Genomic DNA, 19,024 nt, shown 5'->3' with positions numbered 1-19,024 from the left:
CAAGGTCATGGAAACGCTGTTTAATTATCGGCTCAAGAAATATCTTGAAGATCGAACGTTTTTTAATGACCGGGAGTACGGCTTTCGAAGCAATAAGTCCACTGGTGATCTCAGGGTTCTTCGCACCAAACAGTGGAGCAAATCTTTACATCGCTTTGGAGAAAGTAAGATTATTGCACTTGATATTTCAAAAGCATTTGATAGGGTTTGGCATCAGGGTCTCCTATCGAAAATGCGTGCTTTCGGTTTGCATGAATCCCGGCTTCATTTTATTAGTAATTACCTTTCGGATCTTTCAATACAAGTAGCATTGGATGGATTCAAGTCTGAAAAACACAAAATAAATGCTGGTGTGCCCCAGAGCTCTGTTCTATCTCCAACACTCTTTCTAATTTTTATGAATGATCTGTTGTCTGCAATATCTAATCGAATACATTGTTTCGTTGACTATAGTACTCTTTTTTCGGACGACAAAATATGATAAGATCATTAAATTCCGACCTTACCAGCATTGTTCAATGGGGAATAAGAAACTACGTGGAATTTAATGCTTCGAAAACGTAATGCTGTCTTGTATCGTTTAAGTGAGATATACCCCCATTGCCACTATCCATGGCACTTCCATCAATGAGACTGAACACCTCGATATTCTCGGTATGTGTGTCACCAAACACCTCCTGTGGAATGATCACATACGCGATGTTGCCAAAAATGCCGCAAGGTGTTTGGGTTTCCTTTGGCGATGCAAGAAATATTTCACCACTTCTGATCTGGCTGTTATCTACAAGACTTACATACGTCCAAAGCTTGAGTTTAACTCCCATCTCTGCGCTGGTGCTCCTGCAACTTACTTAAGCCTCTTATATAGTATTGAACGTAGAGCATTTAAATTGGTAGATGATAATATCATCATAAGTTCATTTACTTCGCTTGAATATCGTCGTAAGGTCTCATGTCTGACCCTTTTTTACCGTTATTTTAACGGCTTATGCTCTAGTGAAATAGCCAGTTGCATTTCTCCCCTTAAACAGTTCAACCGTAATACTCGCGCTTCTAGGAATGCTCATAAGTATACGTCCATACGACATGAGTGGTAGTTTAAAGTTGATATCTACAATTTTTGAAAAGATATTTGAGTCGAAAATCAATTTTTACCAACTTTTATACATTTTTTTAGGTTTTTATTTTTTGTAAAAAAAACTGTCAATTCGATTTTTCTCAAAATTTGTCCTAATGTTGAAACAAATATTTTGTTATAAGAAAAATTAGTTAGAAGCTATTATCTAAATTTTTTGAACAAATATTTGAGTCGAAAATAATTTTTTACCAACTTTTGTTATATTTTTTCGGTTTTTTGTTAAAAAACTGTGAATTCGATTTTTTTCAAAATTTTACTGAATGTTAACAACAATATTTTTTAAAAGATAAAAGTAGTTTAAGGCCAATATCTACAATTTTTGAAACGATATTTAAGTCGAAAATCATTTTTACCAATTTTTGTTAATTTTTTTTCGGTTCTTAGTTTTTTGTAAACAAAACTGGCAATTCGATTTTTCTCAACATTTTTAAAAATGTTGAAAACGATATTTCTTATAAGATGAAATAAGTTTGAAGCCTAAATTTCAAGTTTTAGAAAAGATATTTGAATCCATATTCAATTTTTACCAACTTTTATTAGTTTTTTCTTAGATTTTTATTTTTTATAAAAAAACTGTCAATTCGATTTTTCTCAAAAATTTATCAGATGTCAAAAACATTATTCTTCGTTGCACAAAATTGTTTTGGAGATGAAATCATATTTTAGTCGTAAAATTTTTGAGGTGACAAATTTTTTTTTTCAGTTTTTTTGATTTATAAAAATAACTGTCAATTTTTTTCAAAAAATATACTTCTATGATATCACGTCACAATATATTTTATAAAATTTAATTCTAGTCTCTAGCGTTTTTGGTTCGTAAGATATTTAGGGTTAACTAAAATGTTCATCTTTTTTTAAAACTGCTATGGTAAAAAAACACCCACGCAATTTTCTTGAGAGCCCTGTCTGCATCTTTCTGCCTATACAAAAATTTATTTGAAATCGATATCTCTTCTGGTTCTTGAGCTATGGACGACGAAAAAAACGTCACGAACGTACGTACACACGCACTCACAGACATATTTCTAAAAATCTTTTCTTTCGACTCCAGGGACCTTGAAAAGTCGAGAAATGTCAAAATTTTCAATTTGACAAATCGGACCCATTACAATAACTTTCTATGGGAAGTTAATGAATGATAAAGTTGTTTTTTTAAGTAAATTAAAAAAGGTATTCAAAATTGGTAAAAATTGATTTCGATCCAAATGTCTTTGTTGATTTAAACTTTATTTTTAAATTCAAAATACCATTTTTAAATTCAAAATATCATGTTAAACGTCAACTTCTTTCAGAAAAATCCTACAAAAATGATGCATTATAATTAACACTTAAATTTTGTATATTACAAACAATTTAAACTTCCCAATTTTCAAATTAACCACTACTGGTTAATTATCCCAATCTCCTTATTTTTACCCAAACACTAGTTTGGCAACAACAAAAATCCTCGCAAAAATTCACTTCAATCTGATTTTTGGTTTAGAAGCGCATTGAATATAAATATCAATGTGTATCTCTACGAATTTAAAAACCATTGTGTAATTAAGGATTTTTGTGTGTAACTTCTTCCCCTAAGGAATAATTTTTTTTCTCTGTAACGTTTTCCCTTAAAAAAAAACGTAATTTATAAAATAAGATTTCTATGCGTGGCTATGTGTGGAATGGGACTTCAAATACTGAATAGTAGTATCACTTTTTTTCGAATCTAAAACATTGTGTATTGGTCCCAAGAGATTTCAACTATCATACGAAATGTGATATTAAAGTGTTACACTCTGGCGTATACTTACTTTTCTTATTTTATTGAGTATTTTTGTACATCTTTGTTTATGTATAATACAATACGTTGATTTATGTTCGACGTAGACCATAAAAAATCCACAGAACGACATCTTTCATGTATGTGTTTTCTAACTTCTTGTATCTATGTATATTAAATTGGAAAAAGAAGGTTTAGCCAAGGTACTTCTTTTATTGATTCATCCTCACCAACGATATTTTCACTCGTACCAATAATGGCGACGGAAAGCCTCACATCATTCTATTATATTTTTACAGATGTAAACACATCATTTGATAGAATTTTGTTCACTCTCATGTCAAAGCATACTTTTCTCTTTATTTTTCCCACACGCATATAAAACATCATGTTATAGTGAAGTATTATTTGTCGTTCTTTGAATAAAAGTTTGTAACATAAATTTAATATTCAGTCAACTTTTGCATTTAATTTATAAATAAAAAATGACTACATAGGTGTATATACATAAATACATACGTACGTTTACCCATCTCAACGATGATAGATTTACGATACAACTATGCAAGGACATCTCAAATTCTATCTTCACGATAATAATTATTTTTATATCTCTTTGTTTGAAGACAATACAGAAGTGCCACAAGAATATATTGAATGTTGAAGAAGGTTGATTGAATGAAATAATACAAAAAAATAGCAATGAAAATCAAACAAAATTGTATGTACATTATTTTTTAAGGAAAAATCCTTTTTTAAATATAGGTAGTAGGAGTGTATCTGGCCATCAGTTTGTTTCATAATTATTAGAAAAATTCACAGGTTCAAGTTTCAAATACAAACAGACACTCTACAATGTTAAAAAAACTCACGGGATAAATTTAAACAGAGGCATTAAAATCTAAGTCATAACGAAAAAACTGTAAATCTTCCAAGTTTATTAATAAATAATATGAAAAACAAAATATTAAAGATCAAAACAAGTAGATAGTTGTATTATTTCTGTGCTAAAGGATTCTCTTCAGATGAACCTTTAAGTTGAAAATTTAATGGAATAATTTCATTACAATTTCAAGGTTTTTCTTAATGAGTACTTAATGCAAAGTGAAAGGATGAAATATCGAGAATTTTCATTTAATAATGGTGAAATGTCTAATTATCTTTTCTGAATTTTTGAAATGCATAACCCACAGCATATATAATAAAATGGAATAAAGTTTTTTTGAAATCAATGATCTGAACCATAATATCATTTATGAGGAAAATAATCAACTAGAAAGTAAATGTACATAAAATCAATCATTTTATTTTCGGGGAAGTCTTACCTTAGATTAACCATATTTACGTACATTTTCAAATACAATATAGGTTTAATGTTTCGAACAATACACTTTCAACGTTATCCTTTCGAATGTTGTTAAGATACAAATAAACGTACATATATACATAAAAAGGGCATTTTATTTGTTTCCTTAAGATTTGTATTCTGTTTCAATCTTAAATAATATCAGGAGAATTTGTGTGGCTCCTAAAATCCTTTTGATTTATATCGTCCCGTACGTAATCCTTTCAATTATGAACATCATTCTACCTTAATTTCATTTCGTCTGCTTCATATCATATAAATGTATCTAACTACAGCATGATTTGTTCACATTTATTTAAAAGTAACAACAACAAAACTGATTTAATAAACAAAGTGAAAGGAAAGGCTTGTGTAAAAAACATTATAAATTCTTCACACGAATTGTCTTGTCCCAAACATGAGGATTGATGAAATTTCTACAATATAATAATTAATTCACGTAGAATTTTCTGTAAGTAAGGTATTCAATAAAGGTATATGAAAAGCTCATGAACCATTTATTTTGTAAGACCAACGTTTTAAAGTCATGCACTTAATTATTAGTTTAAAAGAGTTTTAAAGAATGTAAATGTTTGTTGTACTAAAAATGCTGCAGAAATTTCATTTCATAGTTTTTAAGCACAAAAATGAGCCAACAAACTAAGGTACATAGAAAATTTAACGTCAAAGAAATGCGATTTGTGCAATTAAACATTATGACATTTTTTGAAAGTCCATAGAATTTTTAAAAAAATGAGAGATTTCTGCAGGTGCGTGTGTCCGTTCAAGATACTTTTTTTTGTCGGCCAAATCTCAAGATATAGTAGAGTGATCAACTTCAAATAGAAGAAAGGGTATTAAAGAAAATTAAGTAGGTGTTTTTTTAATATAGCTGTTTAAACAAAAATTACAAATTCGGTTGACCAACAATATCCAGATAAAACCATTGGGCTGATTAAGTTTAAAATTGGAAATTAATGTTTTAAGCAAAATCGCGTTAGGTTTTTTTTTTATTTGTTTAAGACTAAAAGTTGTCCCCATAAATTTGATTAGTATAAAACCGAAACTCAAAAGAATTGCACTTTTTTCAATAAGAAATGTTTTGTTTTTAAGTTCTCTCAACAACTAATAAACCGATTTCAAATATTTTTTTCTTACGAACTCTTTACTCTCATTTTAATATTTGATGATTGTTTTTGCTTTAAAACAATTTAACAAACATATTGAACGAAGTATTACAAAAACAAAAAACAAATAGAAAAAAGAAAAGAAAGACAATATCAATAGCTTTACACCCAAAAGTAATATTTCGATAATTTAAAAGCTTTTCTCAAAAACTCTTTACAGGACATCGAAGACGACTTTAGCAACAGGCAACAAAGAGAAAAAGCTTGATTTAGAGAAGGATTCTCAACAACACACTACTTACAGACAATGAGTCAGTGAATACAAAAATGCAATGAATTTAGATTAGCGTTTTTTTAACTTCCCATAGGAAGTTATTGTAATGGATCGGATTTGTCAAATTGAAAATTTTGACATTTCTCGACGTTTCAAGGTCCCTGTAGTCGAAATAAAATATTTTTATAAAGATGTCTGTGAGTGCGTTTGTACCTACGTTCGTACGTCCGTACGTTCGCGACGTTTTTTTCGTCGTCTATAGCTTAAGCACGAGAAGAGATATCGACTTCAAACGAATTTTGCTATACAGATAATAGGGCAGAAAAATGCAGAAAGGGTAATCAAGAATATTGCGTTTTAGGTTTTTTTTTACCATAGCAGTCTTAAAAAAGTAGCTGATGCCACCCACACTAATAACTTCCCGTCTGTTGATTTGTCTTGCTTAAAAGTTTGTCTATAGTACACACTCGTATCAATTTTTATTTTTTGTGAGAAAACGTACTGTTGGATTTTTATATAAAAATTACTGAACATCGAAAACAATATTTTCTGTGAAATAAAATAAGTTTGAAGCCAATATTTCAAATTTTTGAAAACATATTTGAGTCGAAAATCAATTTTTACAAACTTTTGCTATTTTTTTTAGGTTTTTATGTTTTTTAAAAAAAACTGTCAATTCGATTTTTTTTCAAAATTTTGTCCAAATGTTGAAGTAAAAATAAATAAGAAGCTATTATCTCAAATTTTTGAAAAGATATTTGAGTCGAAAATAATTTTTTACCAACTTTTGTTAATTTCTTTTCGGTTTTTAATTAAAAAAAAAAAACTGTCATTTCGAATTTTTTCCAAATTTTACTGAATGCTTACAACAATATTTTTTGAAAAATAAAAGTAAATTAAAGCCAATATCTCAAGGTTTTAAAAAGATATTTGCGTCAAAAATGATTTTTTACCAACTTTTATTAATTTTTGTTTTAGGTTTTTTTATGTAAAAAAAGTGTCAATTCGATTTTTTTTTCAAAATTTTATCAGATGTCAAAAACATTATTCTCCGTTGCACAAAATTGTTTTGGTGTTAAAATCATATTTAAGTCGTAAAAATTTTGGAGGTGAAAAATTCTTTTTTCAGTTTTTTTGATTTATAAAAAAACCGTTAAATGGATTTTTTCAAAAAATATATTTCTTTGATATCACGTTACAATATATTATATAAAATTTAATTCAAGTCTCTAGCATTTTTGGTTCGTAAGGTATTTAGGGTTAACCAAAATTTTCACCTTTTTTTCAAACTGGTATGCAATTTTCTTGAGAGCCCTTTCTGAATTTTTCTGCTTTATTATCTGTTTAACAAAATTTATTTGAAATCGATATCTCCTCTGGTTCTTGAGCTATGGACGACGAAAAAAACGTCACGAACGTACGTACACACGGACGCACAGGCATCTTTCTAAAAATCTTTTATTTTAACTCTAGGGGCCTTGAAACGTCGAGAAATGTCAAAATTTTCAATTTGACAAATCGGACCCATTACAATAACTTCCTATGGGAAGTTAAAAAAGGTGAACATTTTGGTTAACCCTAAATATCTTACGAACCAAAAACGCTAGAGACTTGAATTAAATTTTATATAATAGATTGTAACGTGATACCAAACAAGTATATTTAAGACAAAAATCCAACTAACTGTTTTTTTTATAAAGCAAAAGAAGTGAAAGTAGTATCCGTGGCATGATGGTTAGTGCGTTGGACTGTCATGCCAGAGGTCTTGGGTTCGATCCCTGCCTATGCCATCTAAAGTCTTTTCACGGGTACTGCCTCTTGCGAGAAATTGACAAATTCTCCGAGAGTAACTCTTGTCATGAAAAAGTGCTTTCTCGAATAAGCCGTTCGGAATCGGCATATAAACTGTAGGTCCCCTCCATTCCTGACAACATTACTCGCACACAGGAATGGTTGAGAGTTGTAAGTCACTAGGCCCTGGTTCTTCATGGACTGTTGCGCCACCCAATTTATTTTATTTATAAAAGAAGTGAAAAAAAATTTGTCACCTCGAAAATTTTACGAATAAAAACTAATTTCATTTCTAAAACAATTTTGTGCAACGAAAAATAACGTTTTTAACATCTGATAAAATTTTGAGAAAAGTCGAATTGACAGTTTTTTATAAGAAATAAAAACCTAAGCAAAAATAAAAAAAAAAAATTTGTTTTTGACTCAAATATTTGTTCAAAAATTTGAGATTATGGCTTCCAACAAATTTTAAATTATAAGAAATATTGTTTTCAATATTCGGAAAAATGTTGAGAAAAATCGAATTGACTGTTTTTTTACAAGAAATACAATCCTAAACAAAAACAATACTTATACCTGGTAAAAATTTACTTTCGACTTATATAGCTTTTCAAAAATTAAAAATATTGGCTTCAAACTTCATTTATTTCACAGAAAGTATTGTTTTTGATATTCAGTAATTTTTTTTTATAGTCCGGCTTTTCATAAAAAAATAAAATCTAAGAAAATAGTACGCAAATTTGGTAAAAATTGATGTTCGATTTGTGATATCTTTCAAATTAATTTTGTCCATCGAATTTGTAAAAATTAAGGAAATGCTACTAAAATTGGTAAAAATTTGTTTCGACTATTTACAAAACTAGATTTTCAAACTAAACTATTTCCTTATATATCTGAAAACTTTTTTAACCCAGCACGAAAACCTACAAACTTTTTAAAAAAAACAAATCGACAGACGGGATGAAAAGTTATCAGTGTAGGCGCATCCCAGCCTCTTTTTATTTATTGGCTTTTGGTAAGGAGTTTGACTATGTTGAACACCAAATGATATAGTTCTCCCTGAAAAATCTCAAAACATAAACCCAAATATTTGTGAAGCAAATTTCATATAACAAGAGGTGTTCCAAGATCCGCTTTCACCACCTATATTAAGTTAAGCCCTGCAAGACATTTTCCAAAAAGAATTAAATAGAAGACAAAAAATATTGAATAAGGATATGTGAACAAGTTCTTAACAACTTAAGATTTGCAGACGACATAGTTCTTTTTTCTACAAAAACTACACTTATTCGATACGTCAAAAAAAAACAATCAAAAAATTAATTCATGACAAATCACACAAAAGACAGACAGGACGAAGACAAAAATGCAATTGGTTCCAAGTATACATATAAAGAAATTAAGAGGCTCATCACAAATAGCTGGAAACAAAACAATTCTGGAGCCAATAAAAGATGGAGAGACTATCTTTCACAAATAAGTACAAATTGTTAGAACGAAACCGAAAATAGAGACACTTGGAAAGCCTTGGGCAGGCCTTTGTCAATAACCAACTTTATTACCTTTTAATATGTAACTTATTTATTTTATTTTTAAATTAAATATAATTTTAGATATAATTGAATACATTTAATATTGTAAGTATTTGAATTAAGAAAAATATATTTTTTGTATTGTTTTTTTACGTGTTAAATAATATAGCCTATATTTAAAATGTTCTTAACATAAAATAAAATTGTAAATTTTAATGAATGAAATGAAAAAACTGAGCCAATAAAAGTTTACATAAATAATAATAAAAAAGAGGCTGGGATGCGAATCGCACTGATAACTTCCCATCCCGTTACCAACAATATTTTGAATATAATGAAATAGTTTTATTAACGAGATAGTGAGTCAAAAATTAATGTTTACCAATTTTAGTAGCATTTTTTAAATTTTTACAAATTAAATTGAATGAAATTAATTTGAGAGATATCAAGAACCAAACATCAACTTTTACCAAATTTTCGTACTATTTTTTGTAGATTTTATTTTGTATGTACAAACTACTGAATATCGAAAACTATATTTGTTTGTGAAATAAAAAAGTTTGAGGACAATATGTAAAAGTTATAACAAAATAATTGGAAACAGGATGGCAAATATGATCAAGTAAAACACGACATGTGTTAATAAAAGAAAGGTCTTGATTTATTTAATCTTTAATACGCGATGTAAACGCTGCGAACGTCCGACAATCACTGCCCGCCGGGTATAACTCTATCTGCGCAAGTTATTTTTTTTGTTTGTGTGTTGCCATTGTCATTTGACATCTCGGCCTCTCCTGATGATTCGGTCGCTTGAGGGGCATAGTCGATCACGACCAGATCACCTTCAGAATACCGGTGCGGTGGCAGATCCTTTCGATCGTACAAAGCTTTCCACTTCCTTCTTTCTCTCTAAATGTTGTCTGCGGCCTGCTGTCTTCTCCAACCAACATCGTCATCCTACATGGTTTCATCGTGCTTGAATTAGTCGATTCTGGCTGACAGATAAAGGGTTAAAATTAAAAATTAAATCATTAGACCAAAACCTGTTCGTTGAATTCCGCTGGGTATTGAGGCTCCATTGAAGAGTGGTTACCCACGCATCGTATCCCAATCCCTATTGCTCGTGACGGGACACTTTAGCATACTAACTAGCGTTTTGTTGTTCCATTCTGCCTGGCCGTTTGCTCTCGGCGTTCGTACGGCGTTCTTAACATGCTGGATACCATATGCTTTCACAAAATCTGTAAACTCCTTCGACGTGTAGGCTGTTCCACGATCAGAGGTGATTCGTATTGGTTGACCGAATATGGAAAATACGTCTCGCAACATAGCTACAACAGGAGCTGTTTTTGTATTTCTTACAGCCCTTAGAACGGTGTACTTACTGAAAGAACAGACCAATACAATTATATGAATATTACCTTTCTTACTTTTTGGGAATGGTCCCAGATGATCAATGTTTAAACTCCTAAACGGAACTTGTAACACTTCCATCACATGTAGCTGGCTCTCAGATTTTCCACCTTTAATTTTGTTTAAACAGCACTCAGGACACGCATCAATGTAGGATTTGATGTAATGTCTCACTCGGGGAAACCAAAAATCCCTTTTGATTCGGTCGATGGTCTTCTCTACTCCGGGATGTCCAACGTTGTCATGGCAAACTCGAGCGATACGCCACCTTACGAGCTGGGGTACCACCAATTTCTTCTGGCCATCGAGACGTCGGTACAAATGTCTTTCATCAAAAGCATAATCCAATTCAGTCTGCTTCTTCACAGGAAAATCTTGCACCTGCATATCGGAAATGCAATCGTTATCTACTTCACATATCTTGAGTACTTCCTTCGCTACTCTAGTCGCTTCTTTCGGTGGAAATGTTGGAACCCTGATCATTCCATCAACATGTGACATCCTCTCTCCAGGTCGATGTACACATTCGAAATCGAAAAACTCTTGTTAAATTTTCTTTTAAGTTTTTTATTTAATGTAAAAAGGCTGTAAATTCAATTTGTCTCAAACTATTACCGGATGTTAAAAACGTTATTTATCGTTGCACACAATTGTTTTGGAGATAAAATCATGTTGTATTCGTAAAATTTTCGAGGTGACACATTTTTTTGTCAGTTCTTTTGATTTAAAAAAAAAATCTTTTAATGGATTTTTTTCAAAAAATATACTTGTTTGGTATCACGTTACAATATATTATAAAAAATTTAATTTAAGTCTAGAGCCTCCACCACCCACACAATTTTCTTGAGAGCCTGCATCTTTCTGCATTGTTATCTGTATAACAAAATGTATTTGAAGTCGATGTCTGTTCTGGTTCTTGAGCTATAGACGACGAAAAAGCGTCGCGAACGTTCGGACGTGCACGTACATACATCTCTCTAAAAATCTTTTATTTCGACTCTAGGGACCTTGAAACTTCGAGAAATGTCAAAATTTTCAATTTGACAAATCGGACCCATTACAACAACTTCCTATAGGAAGTTGACAAATGAACACTTAAAAAAAATATTTCTAAACTAAAATTGAAAAAAATTATATTATTAGTTAAAAAAACGCTCTAACGATTTTCGAAAAAAAAGTTTATGATATCAAGTTTTTTTTTGATTAAATAAATACAATTTTTGGTTAATGATTTAGGATTAACTTTTTTGCATGTACATTTTTAAATATTGAAGATATTTTAAAGTAGATTCTTTGGATAAATGAGTAAGTTCATTTGACCCAGTCGTGCGTTCTGTTTATTTAGAAATCCAAAAAAAATTGAAAAAAATGTGTTCATATTTTAATATTTTCCATTTACAAAAAAAATTACATAAAATTGGTAAAATCTGTTTTTTAACTCATATAATTCAAAAATAAATGAAGGATTTGACATTAAAATTATTTTATTCTTTACAAAATGTTGTTGTTAATACAAAACAACTTTTTACAAAAATTCCAAATACCTTCCCTTTTTTATAAGAAAATGAAACTTTCTTAAATCCTACTTAAACTGATTTTAGTAAAAATACGAGAACAAATATCGAAATCGGACTTAGTAGATCTTAAGCAAAATATTGTTATCAATTATATTGTAATCATTTAAAAAAAATCTAACTCCAATTTTTTTACAAAAACTTTTTTTGATTTTAAATATCTTGCAACAAAGAAAATCATACATACACTTCAATCTATTTTATCTAACAAGGAATGTTGGAAATTATCGGTGTGGGTGGCTTCCCACCCTCTTTTTTTTTCTTAAAAAATTGGAGTGGTATTTTTACTATCATCAAAACAAAAGCTACAAATCCCAAAATAAACTTAAAAGAGCTAAAACATTTTCAGTTTTTCTTTTGACTTGTGTACTTTGCATTATTTAAGAAGCTTTATATAAGATGATTCTCTCGAAACATCTAATCCATATTTTTGTTTTTATTTCAAATTGATGTTTACAGCTTTGTACCACATCACAACCACTTCTGATATCCGTTCGGCCAAAGGAAATCAAACCAGTTGCTGTCATATTCCAATTGCCTCAAAACATAACAATCCTGTCATGGTTAAGCTTCCATAGTCCTTCTGACGACTATAGCAATTTCAATCAATTCTAAGATCAAACGCTAGTCCAGAGACCAATGTACAGATACAAATAAGTTTATTTTACAATCGAGAGGAAACTTCAAAACCTAGATTTTTAAAGGCCTTGAAAATGTCTATATTGATGTGTCTGTGCTGTCTGTTAGTTCTGAAGAAGTAAAGAGACTTATTTTAATCGAAACGGATAAAGGTAAAGTGACACGTTTTCAAGACAAGAATAGAATACTTACATCTCTTTAAGGATTCGTTACATTCTTGCCTGAAGATAAACACGTAAAAAATTCAATTTTTCATCGCAATGTAACACAAGCTGATGGGATACCATCTCAGGAATAAATTTTTCAGAAAGAAGCTTGAAATAGTAAAATTTTCATATCAGGAACTTGAGAAACTTCATATTCATATTTTAAAATTTATGAACGCTGCAAGGATCTCAGAAATCCCAATGGGTTTGATACTCGATGCAACCAATTTGCCAAAACACTATATGTTATGCACGTCTCCACTTCCTCCCCTATAAATGCATTTCAGAACTCACTTAGTTAGACATGGTTCATGTGCTTTTTCAGCTCAACTAGTGATTCCTGTGAACCCTTATCTCACATTGTGGACAATCTCAAAAATGCAAACCTTTTTATAAACCCGCCTGGAAATTCTGGAAAATATCAGCTGGAAATACGGGGCGAATTCAGGATTCAAGTTTACCTATAGAACCTACATATTTACAGCCAGTCACAGTCGTATGTTATTTATGATCCCAAGGTATGGTGATGGGGGTGCTTGGGGGATGTCTGATGGGAAAGGGCCCCGTTCGTATACCACCACCTTTCTTCTTATGTCTGATTCTGATATTTGTTGCTTCTAGTGCGAGCATTTTTTCCAATCCCCTTTCCCTTGTTTGTCGGGAATATGGCAGCTTATCATGATGGGTATACTGGGTGGTATTTGTAGGGTTGGTTGGTTGGTCGGTACAGTATGGGCTTGGGTTGAGTAAGGTTGGGGTTGGTTTGGTTGGTTGATGGTTGGTTTAATGTGCGTTCAAATGGGAAATCTTTATCAGTTTCAGTTCATAACGAACGTTACTTGGGCGGAGAGCCAGTGCAGCGCAGCGGACCGATAGTGCGTTCTTTCGGGAATTTTTGTTTGCTTTTATGAGTTGTTGTTAACTTTGAGTTTTTATATGTAGCTAGAGTGCATTTTTTTGCAAATTTATTGCTAGAATATAGTGCTGTACCTGGTTACTACCTGTATACTTGGAATACGCTACGCATCAACCCTGAGGTTCGTTATTCATCATCCTGTCATTGTCGTTGTCGTCGTCCCATCGTTCGTTAGCGTGATTTGTGGTTGTTCCCGTCGTAGCACCGTACTCGTCGTCGCGCCGTACAGTGCGTGCATTTTGTGCATTTAAAATGTATACCTTAAAATTAAGAAATTAATGTTCATAATTCCTGATAAATTATATAGAATAGTTAACCTTGCAAAAAATTAAAATTGGTTTCATCAGAGAATTTTCATTTTCCAAAAATTAAATTATTTGTGTCGAAAAAAAGAGGAGTGATTCCCAACTTGTGCGGTTTGAAGTGAATGAAGAAGAACCAAAAAAAAAATATATTTTACTTGGTGGAAAAAATCACACACTCGCTCACATCACTGTGGGGGATAGGGTACGGATAACGTGCCGTTTCACCAGCAAGATATACAGGATAACGAAATCTGCTACGCCAGCCTTTGTCATCCCGCACTATCAATCACACATTTAGCAACAGGTGAAATGGTGAAAAACTGTTTTTGTCCTTAATCCAAACAACAGCGGCAACAACCAAGGACTTTATACGTACGACTATACATCTCTATGTCTCTGTTCCTATGAGTAATTAATAAAAAAAAAAACGACAGGACCTTTCCATACGGAGAGAGAGTTTTTTTGTGCAGATGGTTGGGGTTGCACAGCACAAGCACACAGCACAAAAAGGCTCACAGAATCGTGATAACTTTTATTTTTCCAAAACTTTGTTTTGATGGTTGGGCGAAGGTAGGAATAGGAAGGGAATCTGGGAATTGAAGTTCATTGGATTTTCTAGCCTGTCTCCTCTAATTACTTCAATGATTGTCTGTCTAAAAATGAAAAAGCTTCTAAACCGAATTTGTATTCTGCGTCAGATTGCAAACATTCTCAACTAGGAATATCCATTTTCTATAGAATAAGATACATTTTGTGTTACCTTTCTCTGCTGTTTGGTGGGCCTGGGCTTGAGCATGGGCGTGGGATGGGAAATAATATACTTATATTTGTACGGTCCTCCTCAACCATATGGAACAGTGTATGAGGAGTTTCTGCTTTTGCTTCTGAGTGCAATCATTAAAAAGTATAAATATTAATATTGAAGGACCGGATACGGATACGGAGATGTAGATACATAAAAAATGCAGCCGAAAAAAAGGGATCTCTCATCTTTCTACAGGGCTATCGAAATGCAATTAAATTCCCGATTTACGAGTATAGATACCAATAAGGGTTTCTTGTTTAATTAAAACGAGATACTGGTTTGAACAATTATTAAGTATCTATGGTTTTGTTACTTTTTCTTCTGTTTCTTTTGTCGATACCTATCCTCTGTACAGACCAGCAGCAGCGGCAGTGGGAAGAAAAAGAAAAAGGGAATTTACGACACTATGGAGTGAATAAAAGCACCGAGCGCCGAGCTTGTTTTATGTAATTTTTAAATCTTTATCGGATTACTTTGCTCTAGATCTATTATCTGGTGAACCTTGGATCCTTGCCTTAAAGTTTATCAGATTTTTGTTGTTGTTGTTGTTGTATTTTGAGTGTTTTTCTTGTATACGTTAACTTAAAGGGGAGAGAAAAAAAGAAAAGAAAAAAATGAACGACAAACCCCTGGAGTGAATTGAGAATTTGAATCGAAACTTAAAGGACATAAATTTGTCTGGGTGATTTTTATTTGGTGTTTTTCTTTTTTTTTGATTTTTCTTTTTAACCATGTTTTTTTTTTTGTTCATACTTATTTGTATATTCTTTTGGTAGTAAAGTTCATGTTTGCGACTTATTTCCGGTGACGAAAATAGGTAAATCCAATAAAGTCAAAAAGGGACTTGTTTGTGTTTTCATTGGGGCTTATTTTTTTTTGTAACTTGCTTTGCTTTTTCTTACTCTTCTTGTTGCTTTTATATTGGTTTTGTTTACTTTGACGAAGTTCTTCTAATTTAGTTGTATATGGCTGGCGTTAGGTAAATTGGAAGGAGGTAGAGGTAGAGGTACTTTGTAATCTAAGCTTTTTTTTTCTTTATATTCCTTGTTGACATTTTATTATGACTAACTATATATATAAATGAGGAGAGAAAAAAATTCATTGTTTCATTATTTTTTTCATGAAATTTGTGATGGTTGTTGTTAATAGATGAAGAAAACGAAAGAGAGGGGTTTTTACCTTTGACATCAGATATTTAATATCTTTATGGGTTGGTACCTACTTTGGTAACTAAATATTTTTTATATTAAAGCAAAAAAATATCCATTAGGTACCTTTATCAAAACAAAAAAAAAGGAAATGAATATAATGTAATAAAGTCATCTGTCAGTTTGAATGAACAAATTTAATGGAGTTTATTATTTAAATTTAGTGTCGTACAAGCTTTTGTACGTCATAATCAACTAATTTAGATTTTGAGTTTTACTATGATGATATGTTGTTCATAGGCCTTAGAGATGTAGTAAGAATTTTAGGTCTTACTTAGTGTAGATTTTAGAACTGCTATCCTTATGCATGCAACACTTTTTGGTACAATTCAGTGAATATTTAAATGTTTAGTATTATGTCTCGTTGGTAACTACATTTATTTCACTAATTTTTCATTATTTAGTACGTACTGTAAGTATATATTTTTAACAAATACTAAATTCTTTTAAATTCCCATTGCAAATCCATTTTTTATGATTCTCTACGTTCTAGGGTAGGTACTTGAAATCTAAATGCATAATTTTAGGGAAATATTTTTGTGTACGTACATATTTATAGGTTAATTATTACGCTTGAAATGCTTCTTTAAGTCCTATATATCTCAAGATCTAGCAAAGTTTAGGGTTAAGTTTAAATAAGCTTTCAAAAAAATTCAATGACTTTTTTTAAATTGCACAATTTTCTTCAACACAAAATAATATTATTCAAAACAGGTATGAATTAAAAAAAAAGATTTGGTATATGTTTAACAAATCGAAAAACTAAAAATAAATATTTTAAAAAATATAATTATCAGAATTTTAAGAAAAATATTAGAATACAAACAAATATTTTGATACAAAAAATCATATGGAATATTTTTAACTTCCCAAAGGAAGTTATTGTAATGGGTCCGATTTTTCAAATTGAAAATTTTGACATTTCTTGACGTTTCAAGGTCCCTTGACGTTTCAAAGTCCCTAGAGTCGAAATAAAAGATTTTTAGAAAGATGTCTGTGCGTGCGTGTGTACGTACGTTCGTATGTCCGTATGTCCGTTCGCGACGCTTTTTCGTCGTCCATAGCTCAAGAACGAGAAGAGATATCGATTTCAAATACATTTTGTTAAACAGATAATAAGGCAGAAAAATGCAGAAAGTGTTCTTAAGAAAATTGCGCATGTGGTTTTTTTACCATAGCAGTTTGAAAAAAAAGGTGAACATTTTGATTAACCCTAAATATCTTACTAACCAAAAACGCTAGAGACTTGAATAAAATTTTATAAAAGATTTTGTACCGTGATATCAAAGAAATATATTTTTTAAAAAAATACATTTAACGTCACCTCCAAAATTTTACGACTAAAATATGATTTCATCTATAAAACAATTGCAACGAAAAATAATGTTTTTGACATCTGATAAGATTTTGAGAAAAATCAAATTGACAGCTTTTTTTATAAAAAATAAAAATCTAAAAAAAAAACATTACTCAAAGTTGGTAAACATTGAATATCGATTCAAATATCTTTTCAAAAACTTTAAACTTAGGCTTCAAACTTATTTTATCTTATAAGAAATATAGTTTTCAACATTCTGAAAGACGTAGAGAAAAATCGTATTGACAGTTTTTTTTTTTATTAAAACCGAAAAAAAATTAAGAGAAGTTGTTAAAAATTATTTTCAACTCAAATATCTTTTCAAAAATTGTAGATATTGGCCTTAAACTACTTTTATCTTTCAAAAAATATTGTTGTTAACATTCAGTACAATTTTGAAAAAAATCGAATTGACAGTTTTTGTAGAAAAAATTAAAAACCTAAGGAAAATTTAACAAAAGTTTATAAAAATTGATTTTTGACTCAAATATCTTTTCAAAAATTTGAAATATTGGCTTCAAATTTTATTTTATAAGAAATATTGTTTTTAACACTTCATAAAATTTTGAAAAAAATCGAATTGACAGTTTTTTTTACAAAAAATAAAACTCTAATAAAAACAATATTAAAAGTTGGTAAAAATTGATTTTCGACTCAAATAACTTTACAAAAATTTTAAATATTGGCTTAAAACTAATTTTATCTAATAAAAAATATTGTTTTAAACATTCGTTAAAATTTTGAGAAAAATCGAATTGACAGGTTCTTACAAAAAATAAAATGTATAAAATTTATTAAAAATTGATTTTCGACTCAAATAGCTTTTCAAAAATTAAAAATATTGGTTTCAAACTTATTTTATTTCACAGAAAATATTGTTTTCGATATTCAGTAGTTATTATATAAAAATCCAACAGTCCGTTTTTTCATAAAAAATAAAATCTACAAAAAATAGTACGCAAATTTGGTAAAAATTGATACGAGTACATATAGACAAACTTATAAGCAAGACAAATTGACAGACGGGATGGGAAGTTATCAGTGTGGGTCGCATCCCAGCCTCTTTTTTTTTACTTGAATATTATGAGTTCAAAAAAAGATATTGTTAAAAAATATGAAAATTGTTTCTTGACCCCAATATCTTGAAAAAAAACAATCAAATTGAAAATTGATGTGTTTTATTCTGTTTTTTTTTTTTTCATAAAAATTGACGAGTAAAAATTCGACTAATTCATTACACTTACATATCTAACAAATATGTTGATATTGACACATTTGTCGTGACAATTTTTTCAATTTTTACTGTCAAATTTGTCTTAACAATTTTATTGTATAGTCTTTGAAGTGTTATAAGCTTTGCATTTTCTTTCAATTTTCATTGTATCTCGACTAATTTTTTCGCTGGTACCTACTCTTTAATTTTTAAAAGTCACAGTTTGCAAATTCGTGCTTAATCATTAAAAAAGTTTATTGCTAACAACAAAATACATATTGAGAGTTTTAAATAAACAACATCCACCGATTGGTATTCAATATTTATTCTTTGTTTAAAATTCCGAGGGCATAGGTGACGAATTCAACGGAGACTTAACTGAGAATCGTCATTACTTTTGTTTTATCATTGTGGTTCTTTTC

The sequence above is a fragment of the Eupeodes corollae genome, chromosome 2 (assembly GCF_945859685.1).
Source record: "Eupeodes corollae chromosome 2, idEupCoro1.1, whole genome shotgun sequence".
NCBI lineage: Eukaryota > Metazoa > Arthropoda > Insecta > Diptera > Syrphidae > Eupeodes > Eupeodes corollae.
This window is presented reverse-complemented; position numbering follows the sequence as displayed.